The sequence below is a fragment of the Balaenoptera ricei genome, chromosome 2, assembly GCF_028023285.1.
Source record: "Balaenoptera ricei isolate mBalRic1 chromosome 2, mBalRic1.hap2, whole genome shotgun sequence".
Lineage (NCBI taxonomy): Eukaryota > Metazoa > Chordata > Mammalia > Artiodactyla > Balaenopteridae > Balaenoptera > Balaenoptera ricei.
The window spans coordinates 19640016-19658629 of NC_082640.1; the positions used below are offsets into that span (position 1 = coordinate 19640016).

At 42.1% G+C, this 18614-nt stretch overlaps 1 protein-coding gene and 1 pseudogene across 1 annotated transcript in view; one reads left to right on the plus strand and one right to left on the minus strand.

Annotated features, from left to right (window-relative positions):
• CCDC3 (coiled-coil domain containing 3) overlaps positions 1 to 18614 on the plus strand; it is a 109605-nt gene that overhangs the window by 18534 nt on the left and 72457 nt on the right. The gene's annotated exons all lie outside the window — the stretch shown is intronic.
• On the minus strand, positions 6424 to 6860 carry LOC132360269 (large ribosomal subunit protein uL24-like; annotated as a pseudogene).

The following is an 18614-nucleotide window of genomic DNA, read 5'->3' on the forward strand; positions in this document are numbered from 1 at the left end:
TGATTGCTGTGGCTAAAACTTCCAAAACTATGTTGAATAATAGTGGTGAGAGTGGACAACCTTGTCTTTTTCCTGATCTTAGTGGAAATGTCTTTCTTTTTTCTTTTGTATAACTTCTATACATATTTTCTTTGTGGTTACTAAGGGCTTAAATAATATATCATATATCGTATAGTTATAACATTCTGTTTTAAGCTGACAACTACTTTACTTCACTTGCATACAAGAAATCTTGTCTTTTCCCTCTCCTCCCCACCACATTATATATTCTTGATGTCACTGTTTACTTTACCTTTATATATTTGTTAACGTTTAGTTTTAGTTGTTTCTAATACTTTTGTCTTTTATAGTATATAGTAATATAATATTGTTTTTGTCTCTATATTTACCTTTATCAACTAGTTTCACACTTTCTCACGCTCTCATATTTCTAATTAGTGTCTTTCATTTCAACTTAAACTGCCTTTAGCATGTCTTATAAAGGAGGTGGTAAAGTTTCTTAGCCTTTGTCTGAGGAAGTCTTTATCTCTCCTTTGTTTTTTTGTTTTTTTATTGGAGTATAATTGCTTTACAATGTTGTGTTAGTTTCTGCTGTACAAGGAAGTGAATCAGCTATAAGTATACCTATATCCCCTCCCTCTTGGACCTCTCTCCCACCCCCCCATCCCACCCAGTTAGCTTGTCACAGGGTGCCGAGCTGAGCTTCCTGTGCTTTGTAGCTTGTTCCCACTAGCTATCTGTTTTATGCATGGTAGTATATATATGTCAATCCTAATCTCTCAATTTGTCCCACCCTCCCCTTCTCCCACTGTGTCCACATGTCCGTTCTGTACGTCTGTGTTTCTGTTCTTGCCCTGCAAATAGGTTCATCTCTACCACTTTTCTAGATTCCACATATATGTGTTAATATACGATACTTGTTTTTCTCTTTCTGGCTTACTTCACTCTGTATGACAGTCTCTGAGTCCATCCACATCTCTACAAATGACCCAATTTCATTCCTTTTTATGGCTGAGTAATATTCCATTGTATATATGTACCACATCTTCTTTATCCATTCATCTGTCGTTGGACATTTAGGTTGTTTCTATATTCTGGCTATTGTAAATAGTGTTGCAATGAACATAGGGGTACATGTGTCCTTTTGAATTACGGTTTTCTCAGGATATATGCCCAGTAGTGGGATTGCTGGGTCGTATGGTAGTTCTTTTTTTAGTTTTTTAGGGAACCTCCATACTGTTCTCCACAGTGGCTATATCAATTACATTCTGTTTGTCCCCCCCCTTTTTTTTCCCCTTTGTTTTTGAAGGACAATTTTGCAAGAATAGTGTTCTTGGTTAGCAATTCTTTTTCTTTCAATATTTTAAATAGATATATAATTCCACTCCTTTTGCCTGGCAAGATTTATGATGAAAAATCCTCTGATAGTCTTATTGCAGTGGGTATGGGGTTCCCTTCTATGTAACTAGTTGCTTTTCTCTTGCTGCTTTCAAAACTCGCTTTGTCTTTAACTTTTGAACCACCCTTATATTCTCAGAATAAATCCCATTTTTTATATATTGATGGATTTAATCTGCTAATATTTTGTTGAGGATTTTTTACATGTATGTTCATGTGGAATATTGGCCTGTAGTTTTCTTATAATATAAAAGGGGGCATCAGGATAATATTGGCCTCACAAAATGAGTTGGGAAGTATTCTTTCTTCTTCTGTTTTTTGGATGAGATTGTGTAGAATTGGTATTTTTTTCCGTTAAATATTTGTGTATTAGCCTTCTATGGAAAACAATATACCACATAATGGGTGGCTTAAACAACAGAAATTTATTCTCTCTCAGTTCTGGAGGCCAGCATTCCAAGATCAGTGTGCTGGCAGGGTTGGGTTCCTCTGAGGTGTCTGTGGCTTGCACATGGCCTCCCTCTTGCTGCCTATTCACAGGGTCCCCGCTCTGTGTGTGAACATCCTTAGTGGCTCTCCATTTGTCCTAATCTCCCCTTCTTATAAGGACACCAGTCAGGTTGGATTAGGGCCCACCCTAACAGGCTCATTTTAACTTAATGACTGCTTTAAACGCCCTATCTCCAAATACAGTCATATTCTTAGGCACTGGGGTTAGGGCTTCAACATATGAATTTTGGAGGGACACAATTCAGTCCATAACAGTTTTGTAGAGTTTATCAGTAAATAATCTGTGCCTGGAGTCTTCTTTTGTTGGAAGGTTTTAAACTACTCATTCAATTTCTTTAATAGATAGGACTATTTAGGGTGTTTATTTTTCTTGTGCCACCGTGGCAATGCAGATCTGAGACTGGGGTTGGCTGTAGTGCAAGGCTGGGTGAGCAAAGAAAAGAAAAAGAGAAGAAAACCAGGGACTTCCCCCTTACTGTGTAGTACACTGGGGCTCCTTTACTTGATCTTCTAGATAGAAATAGGAGATTTCTTCTAGAGTTTTTGCTGCATAGTTCAATGATTCTGCCCCCTTTGATTCAGGTCCCATAGCCTCTAGTTGTTTAGTTAGTTTCAGTCTTCAGGTAGTTGCTTTGTGTATTATGTGCAGAGATTTTAACATCAGTAAGAATCATAGGCTACATTCAGTTTCCTTCATCTTGACTGCCACTGGAAGTTGATGTTCCTATTTGACTGGGCCCATCAAGAACATCTGGTCAATCTTGCATAGGACATACTGCAGGGAGGGAAAGAACAGTATTTATTTCTTGATGATCCAAAGCAAATAGGAATGGGAAAGAGGATCTGTAGTTTTTAAAGTGAAATTCGAGCCCAAATGGGTCAAGAAAATCATAATTCAGTTCATCCATATCTTCCATAAAGCCCTAGAAGTATTTGATTTAAAATGTCCCTGGAACTTTGCTTAGGCAGTCTAGTTTACCACATTATTTGTTCAAGAACAAAGATATTCCTTAGAGATGGAGTATAACGTCAGTTTAACAAGTATTTGTGACTTGTTAAGTGTAAGTTAAGTACTTTTTCTGTATTTAGTCTTCTTTGATACCTCATCAAAACTCAAAAAGTGATAGTTTCTTAAAAGTTAGTTACAGTGCAGAATCAGAAACCTTATCAATGAACTTTTTGTATTCCTACATGAAAATCCAATAGTCTTTCTTGCACTTTGAATGGATTTTTTTAATCCATGCATGATTTTTGTAACATGATGAATTGACCATGTGAAAAATACTCGTTCAGAGTTATACAGATGTTGAAAACTTTGAGACTTTTAATTATACAATATTAAAAAACCCTTTTCATCAGTATCACCATTGATCTCATCAGGAAAGTCTTGAAGCAATGGAAAAATGTCAAGCATGCAGTGGCAAATTTTCTGAAATTCTAATTTTTGCTTGAAAGCTCAAATTTTATCAGTGGCAACAAATACTGCTAGTTTTCCTTGAAGTGAGAGGCTTACTTTATTCATTTTCAAGAAAATGTCTATCAAATACTCAAAATTATAGTTTGTCTGTCATTCATCCTTTCAAGTAAAAATAGTCTTTCACAAAGAAAGCCACTAGTTCAACTCCGAACTCAATCGCCCAAGTGCTTTTCCTTGAGACAACCACTGTACTTTGATAAGCAGCAGAAGTGCTTTGTGTGCTTCTGATTTCTTCAGAATATTAAAAACGTGTGTACTCAAGGGTCAGGATTTAATTAATGGTTTTTACTGCTTCATCAAGGACGTTCTTTTTTTTTTTTTTAAGATTTTCTGATGTGGACCATTTTTAAAGTCTTTATTGAATTTGTTACAATATTGCTTCTGTTTTATGTTTTGGTTTTTTGGCCCTGAGGCATGTGGGATCTTGGCTCTGCAACCAGGGATCAAATCTTCCCCTGCATTGAAAGGTGAAGTCTTAACCACTGGACCTCCAGGGAAGTCCCATCATCAAGGACATTCTTAAACTGCCTTTTTCTTTTCTGCCCACACAAGGCACTGAAAAATATAATGCCTATTAGTGTCATTTGGTCTGCTGCCTTGATTTGCACTAGGTGCCGGCAGTTTTACTCACCTTTGCTTTTGCACCAACAGTGCAAATGTCAGCACAGTGAACAAGACATCTTAGTATTGTTCTGAGAATAGTTTTGATCTCATGGGCTCCCCTGAAAGGATCTCTGGATCCCCCAGGAATCTGCAGACTTGGAGAACTACTGCTCTAGACCGGCGAGGTGAATGGCAAACTAGGAGGTGTTACCTGAGCTGAGTGTGGATGGGGGACATTTCACATTCTGAGCTGGGAAAGGGGGATATGTGACCTCACAAAGGGGCCCAGAATTTCAGAAGGCCTGGAGTCAACATGGAGCTTGGAATGGTTTCAGCATTTCAGCTTGGAATGGGCTTCTAGCAGTGAGAGTAGTGGGAGTTGCATAGACCAGATTGTGGAGGGTGATGGATACCTATGAGAAGAATTCAGGGCCTGGGATTCAGCAGATGTGGATTCTAATATGGTCTGTGCCCACTAACTAATGTTAATCTTGGGCAAATCCATTTACTTTGATGGATCTTTATGCTGAACACGTAATTAATATATGCTCAGTAGGTATCTTGTTCATTGAAATTAAATAATTTCATCTCTGGAAAATGAAGGGGTTATATTTTATTTCTCTGAGAGTTCTGTAAACACTGAACATGATTCTGTTCTTATCACAGTTGAGTCAGTTGAAACTCAGACAAACTGAGGAATGTGGGTGGACAGTGAAGGAGCCGGAAGTGAGATCAGGGTCTCCCAGCTTCAAGTTCATGCTATTTATGTTCTCCATTCTGCCTGCTCCCTGGTCTCCTGCCTCCCAAAGCTGAGAAATTTTCTTCTCATAGACTGTTACTTCCCTGACCCACTTCCTACTTGCTATCCTTCCTTTATGCAGCTGGTCTGGTTTTGTCCTTTGATTATGCTGTTAGTGCACACTTTTTTGTGTGTGTGTGACACTTATCACAAATACAGTGGTTTATGAAAATACTGGTTTTCTATTCATGTCCCCAACCGGGATATAAACTCCTTTTTACTGGTTGTTGTATTCCCAGGATCTAGCATGGTTCCCTCACATGGTAGGCATGGGTACCAAAATACAGAAGGGGGTTGTAAAGTATCACATGAGTGGCGTAGGCAGTAAAAGATTTAGGAAGTCAGAGAAAGGGGGGATCAGTGGGGCCTTGAGTACCCCAGGAAGATTTCAGAGAAGAGAGGGGGCTTGATCTGGACCTTGTAAGATGATCTGTAATACAGTTGACCCTTGAACGACACAGGTTTGAACTGCACGGGTCCATTTATATGCAGATATTCTTCAGTAGTAAATACAGTACTACACGGTCCATGGTTGGTTGAGTCTGAGGATGCAGAGGGCCAACTATGTTATACGTGGATTAACCCCCGTGTTGTTCAAGGGTCAGCGGTTTACTGTTTTCAAAGTACTTTTTGTGATATCAAGGGTCATGCTATTTACTTATCCTCTAGTTGAATGTTAGTAACTTTTAGATTGCCGTTAATAGGTCATTCATTGGCCAGATAGAACCAGAACTCTGAAGGAGGTAGGGTGGTGGTCTTTTTCATTCATTCATTTATTCAGACCTTCACCGTACACATATTTATTGAGTACCTGCTATATGTCAGGCACTGGGAATACAAAAGAAAAAAAAAGAAAAGAGTTCCCTGCCCTCCTAGAGCTTACACTGTAGTGGGATGAGGGAGAGATAATCAATGCATCAATCAATACATCAGTCAATAAGAAACATGTCAGTTAATGATGTTTGGCAAAGAATTAAAAGAGGGTGGTAAATGACAAAGAGGAATTAGTAACTACTTTAGGCTGAGGGGGTGACACCTACACTGAAGTCTGAATGACAGGGCAAGCTGTACAAAGGTCAGGTGGCAAAGCATTCCAGACAGAAGCAGCAGCCAGTGCCGCTGTGCAAGACAGACCCTGCTAGGCATGCTTGAGGGATGGAAAGGTGTGAAGGGAGCATTGTTGGTGGGGACGAATGGAATGAGATGAGTTTAGAGAGGTGAGCAGGAGCCGGACCATTTAGAGCTTTCTAAGCAAGGTCAAGAAGTTTAGATCTTTATGCTTCGGGGAGCTGTTGAGTGGAGTGATGTGCTCTGAGTGATGGAGGCAGGGTCTAGGGGACAGCAGTGGTGCTGGAGAGGAATGGCTGGATTCAGGATATGTTTGGAAGTGGGCCTTCTCCTCTGTTCCTCCAATTGTTCCCTGATCACAGTCTGCTCTTCTAGCCCCACTTTTTAAGGCTTTTCCTTTTTCCTCTTCATATAGGGCCTCAGCCACCCCAAGGTGTTGGCCAAGTACCATATTTTGGGTTGCAAAAGTTACACTTCATTTTGGGAATATTTGCATCTTAAGTTACTAATAATTTGCCCCTTTTTTCATTTTTAACAGTTTTTAATGAAAGTTGTATTCAAGATTACTTTATTCCTGCATCTTCTCAATTGTTTCTTCCTTATATTTGCCCTTTTCCTTTCCTACTTGGTGAGATTTGGCTTTACGTTCGAGGATCTTTTTGCGGTCTTTGTCCAGGTTTAGTCTGGTGATAACCACCTTGCTGGAATGAATGTCCACATGGACAGTTGTGCCATTAGCCTTCTCCCGCTGCACTCGTTAACGTAGATGACAGATTTCTTCCTGTAAACCTGGACTACTTTGCCAATTTGCTGCCCTCTGTAGTGCCCTTGTCCAACCTGAACTTCATCGTCCATCCGGATGGGCATGGATCGGACATTGTACTTCTGTCTCAGCTCTTTAGAAACAGGGGAAGACATAATCTTCCTGCGAATGTGGGAAGGCGTATGGAAATGCCTTTTCCGGTTCTCGCTTGGGTCAGAAGTCACAAAGGGATTGCACTTCATTTTGGCCACTGGTGCTTCAGCGATGGCCGCAAAAGGGAAGAGAGCAATAATTTGCTCTTTTTTTTTTTTTTAAATTAATTTATTTATTTTTGGCTGTGTTGGGTCTTCGTTTCTGTGCGAGGGCTTTCTCTAGTTGTGGCAAGCGGGGGCCACTCTTCATCGCGGTGCGCGGGCCTCTCACTATCGTGGCCTCTCTTGTTGCGGAGCACAGGCTCCAGACGCGCAGGCTCAGTAGTTGTGGCTCACGGGCCCAGCCGCTCCGCGGCATGTGGGATCCTCCCAGACCAGGGCTCGAACCCGTGTCCCCTGCATTAGCAGGCAGATTCTCAACCACTGCGCCACCAGGGAAGCCCCGTGCTCTTTTAAAAACAAAGTTTAAAGTGGCAATTTACATCTCGGTAAGGTTTTAGGATGAGTCTTGGTTTCTAACCCTGACTCAGAACCAATTGTGATTTTATATATCACTTAGCCACTCTGAACTAAGTTTCCTTATCCGTAAAATGGATCAGATTATACCTGCTATGCATCATTCATAGCCCTGTAATAAAAAGCAACTGAGATGATGATTTTAAAAGTACACAGTTGCGATTACGTGTGAAACGCTGTCTTGGCTTTCATGCCCCTGTGTGTACCCATTCTCCATCACCTAGCTCGCAAGAGTGAGAATAAAAGATCTTGAGGCAGGCAGGCCTTTATTCCATCAACAGAGATTTTTGATACTCCCTACATTCTCAGCATTGTATGGTGTATTAAGGAGGATGTGGTAGAGGAAGATGACCTGGTGTCTGAACTCAAGCATCTAGTTAGAGAGATACAATTAACCCACGTGGAAAGATGGATACTGCTGCAGGGCCTTATGACCCAGTGGGAAGGATTTGGATAAGTGGAGAGAAGATGAAGTCAGACAGGGAAGAGCATGAATGGAAGCCCAGAGAGGAGGATGAGGGTAGGTTAGGATAGCAGAGCTGCATGCGGGGGATTAGAGGACAGGTGAAGACACACAAGTTAGCGGGTCTACACCGGAAGTTCTTGACTTGTTATCAGGTATATGCAGTTCACCCTAGAAGGAGGATTCCTCTGACATGTTGTAGAGGTGATGGTTTGTGGCTGTACTGTGCAGCCTGTCATTTCTTCTTGACTCCTGCCTTCAATTCTGAGCTTTATTGAAACACAGTCATTACTTTTAAGCATTGACTAATACCCCATGTAGTTACTTTAAAAAACCCCACAGACTTCTTATTTTGGAATAAATATAGATTCACTGGCTGTTGCAAAGAAATGGAGAGAAGTCTTTGGTACCCCTCACCCATTCTTCCCAATTGAACATGTTGTATAACTAGTGCAATAGCAAAACCGGGTAATGACATTGGTAAAATGCACAGAGCTTAGTCGCATGCTACCAGTTATACATAATGCACTTCTTTGTGTGTGTGTAGCTTCCTGTTGCTATCAACACAGTCAAGATACAGAACCGTCCCATCACCTCGGGCTCCCTCGTGGTACTCCTTATGGCTACAACTTCTCTATTGTCCATTCCCAAACCCTGGCGGCCACTCATCTGTTCTCTATCTCCAGAATTTTGTTATTTCAAGTGTTATATCAGTAGAACCATACAGTTTAAGGAACTTTCTGAGATTATCTTCTTTCTCTCAGCATAACTTCCCTGAGGTTCATCCAAGTTGTTTTTCTTTTTATTGCTGAGTAATACTCCATGGTATGGTGGACCATCATTTGGATAACTATTCACTCACTGAAGGACATTGGTTGGTTTTGAGTTATCAGCTATAATGAAAAAACCTGCTCTGAACATTCATGCATAGGTTTTTGAGTGGACAGAGGTTGTCATTTCTCGGACTTCCCTGGTGGCACAGTGGTTAAGAATCCGCCTGCCAGTGCAGGGGGCACGGGTTCGAGCCCTGGTCCGGGAAGATACCACATGCCGCAGAGCAACTAAGCCCATGTGCCACAACTACTGAAGCCTGCGTGCCTAGATCCCGTGCTCCACAGCAAGAGAAGCCACCGCAGTGAAAAGCCCGTGCACCACAACAAAGAGTAGACCCTGCTTGCCACAACTAGAGAAAGCCCGTGCGCAGCAGCGAAGACTCAGTGCAGCCAAAAATAAATATAAAAAAAAAAAAAAGGTGACTTCCCTGGTGACACAGTGGTTAAGAATCCGCCTGCCAATGCAGGGGACACGGGTTCGAGCCCTCGTCCAGGAAGATCCCACATGCCGCGGAGCAACTAGGCCCATGCCCCACAACTACTGAGCTTGTGCTCTAGAGCCTGCGAGTCACAACTGCTGAGCCCGCATGCCACAACTACTGAAGCCCACGCGCCTAGAGCCCGTGCTCTGCAACAAAAGAAGCCACTGCAATGAGAAGCCCAAGCACCGCAAGGAAGAGTAACCCCTGCTTGCCTCAACTAGAGAAAGCCCGTGGGCAGCAACGAAGACCCAGTGCAGCCAAAAATAAATAAATAAATAAATTAAAAAAAAAAAAAAAAAGGTTGGGTATGCCACTTAAAAAAAAAAAAAAGTTTTCATTTCTCTACAGTAAATGGCCAAGAGTGTCATATGCTGGGTCATCTGATGAGTCCATTTGTCATTTTAAAGGAAACTTGCAAACTGTTTTCCAAAGTGGCTGAATCATTTACATTCCCACCAACAATGTATGAGTGATCCAGTTTTTTGCATCATTGCTGTTTGCTATTATCACTATTTTTTATTTTATCCATTCTGATAGGTGTGTTCTCATTGTGTTTAAATTTTTTTTTAGACATAATTCACATACCATAAAACTCACCCTTTTAAAGTATATAATTCAGTGGTTTTTAGTATATTCTCAGGTAGGTGCAACTATCATCATTATCTGTATTTCCAAAGCATTTTCATCCCTCCAAAAAGAGTGACTGGTACCCATTACCAGTCACTCCCAATTCAGCCCTCTTCCCAGCCCCCAGCAACCACTATCCTCTGTCTCTATGGATTTGCCCATAGAAATAAAATCTTATAATATATGGCCCTTTGTGACTGGCTTCTTTCACTAAGCATAATGTTTCGCGGGTTCATCCATGTTGTAGTATGAATCAGCACTTCATTCCTTTGTATGGCTGAATAATATTCTGTCGTATGATTACCACATTTTGTTTATCCATCAGTTGATGAACATTTGGGTTGTTTCCACTTTTGCCTGTTATGAATAATATTTCTAACAACATTTTTGAACAAGTTTTTGTACGTATGTATGTGTGTTTTCTTTTGGGTATTTTCCTAAGAGTTGAATTACTGGGTCATATGGTAATTCTATGTTTAGCCTTTTGAGGAACTGCCAAACTGATTTCCAAAGCAGCTGCGCCATTTTACCTTCTCACCAGCAGTGTATGAGGGTTCCAGTCTCTCTACATCTTTGTCAACACTTGTTATTATCTGTCTTATTGATTCTAGCCATCCTGCTGGAAGTGAAGTGGTCTTTCATTGTGGTTTTGATTTTTCATTTCCCTCACGAGTTATGATTTGAGCATCTTCTCATGTGTTTATTGGCCATTTGCGTAGCTTCTTTGGAGAAATGTCTATTCAAGCTTTTGCCCAGTTTTCAATTGGGTTGTCTTTTTATTGTTGAGTTGTAACAGTTCCTTACATATTTTAGATACTAGACCCTTACTAGATACATGATTTGCAAATATTTTCTCCCATTCTGTGGTCTGTCTTGTCACTGTGGTTTAAATTTCTATTTCCCTAATGACTGCCAATGTTGGTCATCTTTTCATCTGCAGGTTTACCATGTGTATGGCCTCTTTGGTGAAATGTCTATTCATATCTTTTGCCCATGTTTGTCCTTTCTTCTTACTATAGCTATGGCTGTAGACATTTTCTTTTATAGTATATATGTCTTCAAACTCTTCTTTGCAGCAGCACTAAGATGGATGAGACACAGCTGTTAAGCTGCTCATAGCTATAGATTTTTAAAATTGTGATTAAAAAACACATAACATGGAATCTACCCTCAACCATTAGCTGTACAGTGCAAATATTAACTATACACATGTTGTAAGCAAATTTCTAAGACTTTTTCATTTTGCACAAACTGAAACTATAGACCCATTGAATAGTAACTCCCCATTCCCCACATATCCCTGCCCCTGGCAACTACCATTCTGCTTTTTGCTTCTGTGAGATTGACTACTTTAGATACCTTAAATGAGTGGAATCATGCATTATTTGTCGTTCTGTGACTGCCTTTTTTCACTTAGCATAGTGTCCTCAAGGTTCATCCGTGTTGTAATATGTGACCATAGCTGTAGATTTTTTAAAAATTTTATTGAAGTATAGCTGATTTACAGTGTTGTGTTAATTTCTCCTGTACAGTAAAGTGATTCAGTTATGCATATATATACATTCTTTTTCATATTCTTTTCTATTATGGTTGATCCCAGGATATTGAATATAGTTCCCTGTGCTGTACAGTAGGACCTTGTTGTTTATCCATTCTATGCATGATAGTTGGCATCTGCTAACCCCAAACTCCCAATCCATCTCTCCACCCCACCCCTTGGCAACCACAAGTCTGTTCTCTATGTCTGTGAGTCTGTTTCTGTTTCATAGATAAATTCATTTGTGTCATGTTTTATTTTTTATTTTATTTTTAAATTATTATTATTTTTTGGCCATGCTGCGTGGCCTGTGGGACCTTAGTTCCCCGGCCAGGGATTGAACCTTGGTCCTCGGCGGTGAGCGTGTGGAGTTCTAACCACTGGATTGCCAGGGAATCCCCCATTTGTGTCATATTTTAGATTCCACATAAAAGTGATATCATATGGTATTTGTCTTTCTCTTTCTGACTTACTTAACTTAGTATGATAATCTCTTGGTCCATCCATGTTGTTGTAAATGGCATTATTTCATTCTTTTTTTTATGGCTGAGTAATATTCCGTTGTATATATACACCACATCTTCTTTATCCATTCATCTGTTGATGGACATTTAGGTTGTTTCCACATCTTGACTGTTGTGAATAGAGCTGCCAAGCTGTAGATTTGGATCCATGCTAGGTCAATGCTCATTTTTAACTCATTAATAACCATGTGATCTCACCATGACTCAGTTTCTCCATCAGCAAAATGGATAACAGTAGGTCATAGTGGTATGGAACTTGGTAACTAAACTCAGAGCTTTGTGAATAATCCATACTCTTGTCCTGTGGACCGCCTCACAGATGGCAGTTATGCATCTTCGCCAAAAAGTTAGAAGTCAGCAGGAGAAGGTTCTCATCCTGGTTTGTTGAAGAGGCTTCACTGAGTGGCCTCATTTCTTCATTAATTTTTAATTTCTTTTCTTGCATAATGTTCACCCTTTAATCCCCAAATCATTCCAGAGTACCTCAGCACATATATCCTGAAATTGAAAGGGGAGGATCCAACAAGGGATCTGGTTCTTGTTAAGGGTCTTCTATGCCCCCCAAAGAAGAGGATCTTTAAGCCAACCTCCACCTGGCCCCATGAGGCACCCAGTTCTCTGGGAGTTGCTATGGAAATGTGCTCTGGTACTAGGAGGAAAGGAAATAAAGTATTCCGAGAGTCTTGCAGGCCAGGAAATGGACGTTCTGACATCTATTCCCAAAGTCTACTGCAGTTGCTTTCTTCATTAAATTCTTTCTCAGTGTTTCATTGTTCCCATGTGGACACGGAGGCTGAATGTGTTGACTGCCCTTGTCCTTTACAAAGCAGCGTGAGAGATTTGGAAGAGAGATCTCTGGCCATCAAGCTGTGGTCTTAAATAAGACAGGATGATCATTTATCCCCTTCTTGTCTTGGAAGCAAAAAATCTGCCACCATCTGAGCTCTCCCTGTGGACATATTAGCTCATGCAAACTTCTCTTGGGGAGGGAAAACGTATCTTTGCCTTTATCCTTTTTTCTTCCCCACACCCCCTTCTCCCAGTAGGCCCTTTGCTTCTGCATCGTCCTGTCCCAGGAGTTGACCTGCAGCTTCAACTCTCACCTTCCTCAGCTTGTACTGTGGTTTTGCACACAGCTGGGGGCATTTCTGGGGACGGATCTCAGTGGTTAGAGCAAACATTGCCTGGATGTCTTGGGCCAGAGGAGATTCCTCCAGTCTCCTCCATACTGCTCTGGTTCTCACTCGCCAGACCCTCAGGGAATGCTGTCAAGCTTCAGTTCCCATGGCTGGTTTTCATCTTTCTTTTAGTTAAATCAGCTGTGACACCTGGCAGAGCCGTGCTTCCCCTGAGGGCCTAGGCAAACCCAGATGCTGCCAGCCTGTTCTGGGGATCGGTGTCCCCGGAGTGCACTCAAGGCCAGTCCATTTACTCTGCACAGACACAAGGAGAAGAATGTCAGTGCTAGAAGGGAGCTGAAGAGTCATCTAGTCAACCCCTTAATGCAACATCGTGGAAGAATTTTATAGGAAAACAAAGACGCACCCCACAGCTACAGCTCTTATCATGTGGCCGAGTGATGCTGTTTTGATTTTAAATACGGTAACTGTAATTTCAATGCTAAAACTATTAAAATATTAGTAGAAGCTAGCATAGGGTTCCAAAAGCGTGTAGCCTCTGTCGCAGCTTTGTAGTAAAGCAAAATGGTCATAAATACAGGTCAAAGGAATATAATAAACCAATGCATGTGTGCATAAATACATACATACGTACATAAAAAGTAAAGGAAGGACATTTTTGCACAGTGTCAGGTGGCAACCCTGTAGGTGCTTTCTAAATCATTTCTATTTGTTTGCTTTGAGAAAAGGGTCCTTTTTTTCATTTCCTTATTTTGTGGCTAGAGAGAAGGGTCAGTTTCTCAGTTTTCTGGGAAATGGTCGTAGTTGCATCTGGAGACCAGGGTTAGTCTCTATGTGCTCTTTGTCTTTTTGTTTTCATCTCTGGGTTCTCCCTGCAGACCCCGTTTGGCCGCCTGCCTGGTGCCCATGGCTCCCACCTTATGTCTTTCTCAGAGTCCCATTCTCCAGACCCCAGAGATTTCTTCTGCCCCACCTGTCCTTTGCCTGCCTGTGTTGTGTAACCCCAAGGCTCTGCTAGACAGTTGAAGCTGATCTCATAGACTAATTCAGGGTAAAGTGGTAAGGGAGATTAGTGGCATTATTTATTGCCTTCCATAAACATTTATATTTTAAAGCTTTAGATCCTTTAATTCTTAAAAAAAAAAATGAGTCAAGGGGAGTGGGGAGGGACATGATAGTGGAAGGGGATTAAGAGGTATAAACTACTAGGTATAAAATAAGATACAAGGATATTTAAAAAACTAAAAACAGAACTACCATATGACCCAGCAATCCCACTACTGGGCATATACGCTGAGAAAACCATAATTCAAAAAGAGACATGTACCACTGTGTTCATTGCAGCACTATTTACAATAGCCAGGACATGGAAGCAACCTAAATGTCCATGGAGAGTTGAATGGATAAAGAAGATGTGGTACATATGGGATATTACTCAGCCATAAAAAGAAACGAAATTGAGTTATTTGTGGTGAGGTGGATGGACTTAGAGTATGTCATACAGAGTGAAATAAGTCAGAAAGGGAAAAACAAATACTGTAGGCTAACGCATATATATGGAATCTAAAAAAAATGATACTGATGAACCTAGTGGCAGGACAGGAATAAAGACACAGACATAGAGAATGGAACTGAGGACACGGGGTTGGGGGGAAGGGGAAGCTGGGACAAAGTGAGAGTAGCATTGACATATATACACTACGAAATGTAAAATACATAGCTAGTGGGAAGCAGTAGCATAGCACAGGGAGATCAGCTTGGTGCTTTGCGACGACCTAGAGGGGTGGGATAGGGACGGTGGGAGGGAGACGCAAGAAGAAGGGGATATGGGGATATATGTGTGCATATGGCTGATTCACTTTGTTGTACAACAGAAACTAACAGAGTATTGTGAAGCAATTATACTCCAATAAAGATGTATAAAATAAAAAGATACAAGGATGTAATGTTCAGCACAGGGAATATAGCCAATATTTTATAATAACTTTAAATGGAGTCTACTCTATAAAAATATTGAATCACTATGTTGTAAACCTGCAACTAATATAATGTTATAAATCAACTATACTTCAGTTGAAAAAAAAATGAGTGGAATAGGGCACTCAAGCAAGAGTGGGAAAATAGCTTTTCTTTTCTAGACGATACATTGGGTCACTCAAACCACACAGTTGATACCATCCAGACACCAACCACGAACAAGCCCAGGCCTGAGTTCATTCCTCTGTCCAGTTGTTCCTAAGGAAGATTAAACCTGCTTTATTCCAGACGTGTCTTTTTTTTAATTATTATTAATTAATTTATTTAATTTATTTTTTGGCTGCGTTGGGTCTTCGTTGCTGCCTGCGGGCTTTCTCTAGTTGCAGGGAGCAGGGGCTACTCTTTGTTGTGGAGCACAGGCTCTAGGCGTGCGGGCTTCAGTTGTTGTGGCACGAGGGCTCCGTATTTGTGGCTCGTGGGCTCTAGAGCGCAAGCTCAGTAGTTGTGGCGCACGGGCTTAGTTGCTCCGCGGCATGTGGGATCTTCCCGGACCAGGGCTCGAACCCATGTCCCCTGCATTGGCAGGCAGATTCTTAACCACTGCGCCACCAGGGAAGTCCCCAGACGTGTCTTTTGTAAGTTTTTATCTGTCTGTAATAAGGTCATAAGCTACTAATGAAAAGGAATCCTCTCTTTTAAATCCAATTCTTTTCACGAACAATAGGAACTTAATATGTATCTGTTAATGATGAAATATTAATAAGCCTGAAGGAGTCAGCAGTAAGTCTTTCCTAGGGTTAGAAAACCGCTTGCAAGGCCTTATTGGAAAGGCCCTATGAGGGTTTAGATTTTGTTATGAGAAACACTAATTAATTGAAACCCTCAAGTGGAGGGCATTTCTTCTCCCTTTAGTCAATTCATGTTGCAAACATGTTGCTCTCATGGCTGGAACTGAATGCTTTCTGGAGAGACCTATCCAAGGAAATTAGCTTGAGATGCTGTCATTGTCAGCATTGCAGTCAGCTTACTAACTCTGCAGGGGTGGCAGGTTTGCTCTTTTCCCTTGAAAAGCTTCACCAACGCTGGTATCTACAGGCATTTAGGGACACCAAGGAAATATGTCAAAGGCACTGCTTACTCTCCTCTGGACACTAAAAAGTGGTGGATACCATTTTGACTGTTGGCCTGGGGAGACCTGGGGGCTGAATCCTGGTACTGCTCCTAACTCATTCTGTGACTGTGGGTAAGACGTTCAACCTCTCCGAGTCTCTGCTGCTTTATCTGTAAAACTGGGATAATGATCTCTTTGCACAGGGCTGTTTTAAGATTTAAATGAGCTGTGTATGCAAACTCTGGCACAGACTAAGAAGTGGCTAGCTGCTGAATGGAGCTCTGTAATTTGGCAAATCCCCAAATGGTTTGCATTTTGGCCCACTGAACTTCTATCTCAGGATGGTGTGTGAAGGCAGAGCTTGCAGACTGAGAGATCTGGGCTTCCAAGTGGACGTCTCTTTAAATCTGGGACCCTAGAGGGTGGCCATGGAGGCTCAAATGCCTGGCATACTGCATAATATCTCATTTTGGTTGCTGCCACGGAGCAGGCTCTGAGCAGAGAGAGGGCTCAGGGTGGGTAGGCTGGCTGGCTGCCCAGGGCTCTTGTTGCCATAGACTGAATGTTTATGTGCCCTTCCCCCCATTCATATGTTGAAACCCTAACCCCCAATGCGGTGGGATTGGGAGGTGATTAGGTCATGAGGGTGGAGCCTTATGAATGGGATTAGTGCCCTTATAGAAGAGACCTCAGTGAGCTCCCTGTCCCTCCATGTGAGGGCATAGCGAGAAGATGCCTGCTTGTGGACCAGGAGGCTGCACTCACCTGACACCGAATCTGCCAATGTCTTGATGGACTTCTTAGCCTCTAGAACTGTGAGAAGTAAATTTCTGTTATGTGCAAGTCACCCAGTCTATAGTACTTTGTTTTAGCAGCTGGACTGGACTAAATACCCATCTATATTATGATCCGGTGGTGGTCTTATCGAATTTTTTTTTAATACTTTATTTTTTAGAGTAGTCTCAGGTTCACAGCAAAATTGAGGGGACGATAGAAAGATTTCCCATACACCCGCTGCCTCACCACATACATGGCCTTCCCCATTATCAACATCCTTCTCCAGATGGTACATTTGTTGCAATTGATGAACCTACATTGACACATCATAATCACCCAGAGTCCATGGTTTACCTTCGGGTTCACTCTTAGTGTTGTACATACTATATGTTTGTACAGATGCATACTGACACGTATGCACCATTAGAGTGTCATATAGGGTAGTTTCACTGCCCTGAGATTCCCTCGTGCTCTGCCAATTCATCCCTCCCTCCCCCTAGTCTTACTGGATTTTCAGCGAGAATTACATTATTTTGCATATGGGACAGGGCATGTGTAGAGGCACATGCATCTGTTTTTATCTACTTGCATCATAAGACCATAAGTTAGAAGCAGGTTAGGATCAGATGTAGAAAAATAAATTCTATAACATACATTTCTTTGTGGTTGTGGATTCTTGTCTTGACAATTCAACCTTATGTGGTGGAATTCACTTAGAATTCTTGGCTACTCCTGCTCCCCATCCCTGCCACTCCTCATCCTACGCTTCTCCATTATACCTGCTCCTCTGAGGGTAGGGACCATGTCTTCGTCATCCTTGTAGCTTAACACACAGAAATTGCTCAGCAAATGGGAGAATGAATGCTCAAGCACCAGCTCCAGAAACACCACTTCCTTTCATTTACGCTGGTCCGTGCGCTGCTGCTGACCACCCGTCCCTCACTTACGCTGCTGCTTCGGCTCATCTTTCTACTCATCCATCTGAGGGAAACTGGGCAGAGACCTTGCTCTCCAGAGACATGCTTCTCACCAAGCCCGGGCTTGTGGCTGGTTGAGGTGGCCTTGCTCCAATGTCTGGATCCCATCTGGGGAGACCTGGGGGCTTAGATGCAAATAACAGCCATCTTACCCCCGCAGGGATTCTCACGTCCTGTCTTTAAGTCAGTAGGATGCAACGTGGAAGGGTGTGTCTTGGGGCCCAGGGTCCCATGACTGTGCAGTGTCCTGAATTTCTAGCCTGACTCAATTCATTGAAACCTGGGGAAATGAAGGTTAGCACCTGCAAACTGGGGTTGGGATAACTCTACCACCCTTGGTAACAAAGTTAAAGGATGATAAGAGTGAAATGCTTTGAGGCTGTCTGTAAGAGTTGCTGGTTAAATGCACAGTGTGTCCATTTCTTGTCACCTGCCAGGGGCACCCCTTGTGTGACTGAGGGTGCTGGCAACAGAAGGAATGTCAGCAGGACTTGTCCCCCAATACTCAGCAGGTGGGCAGCTGCTTGTTGAGAGCCCTTGGCTGCAGGCCTGGCCTTGTGCACAAAGAGAGACTTGAGTGCTGTAGACCATGGGAGAGGTTGTTGAGTATTGATTTGCCCATCTTTCTTCTAGTTGGAGAAACAACTAAGGGTGAATTGGCTCAGTGGATTTTTTTACTTGCAGCCCTTCTCGTGAAAGGCTGCTGAAACTCAGGTTCTTCTCTTACAAGGCTGACCTGTGTGCAGTAGGTGGGGTTGGAATTGAGTAGAACATGGGAAGGTTCCTGTCTGTTCAGAACTTGGGCTGGGGGCTAGGCCCAAAAGGAGCCTTGGTTTGTTCCCACTGGAGGGCGTGGGAGGCTGGGAGAGACAGAGAGAGGG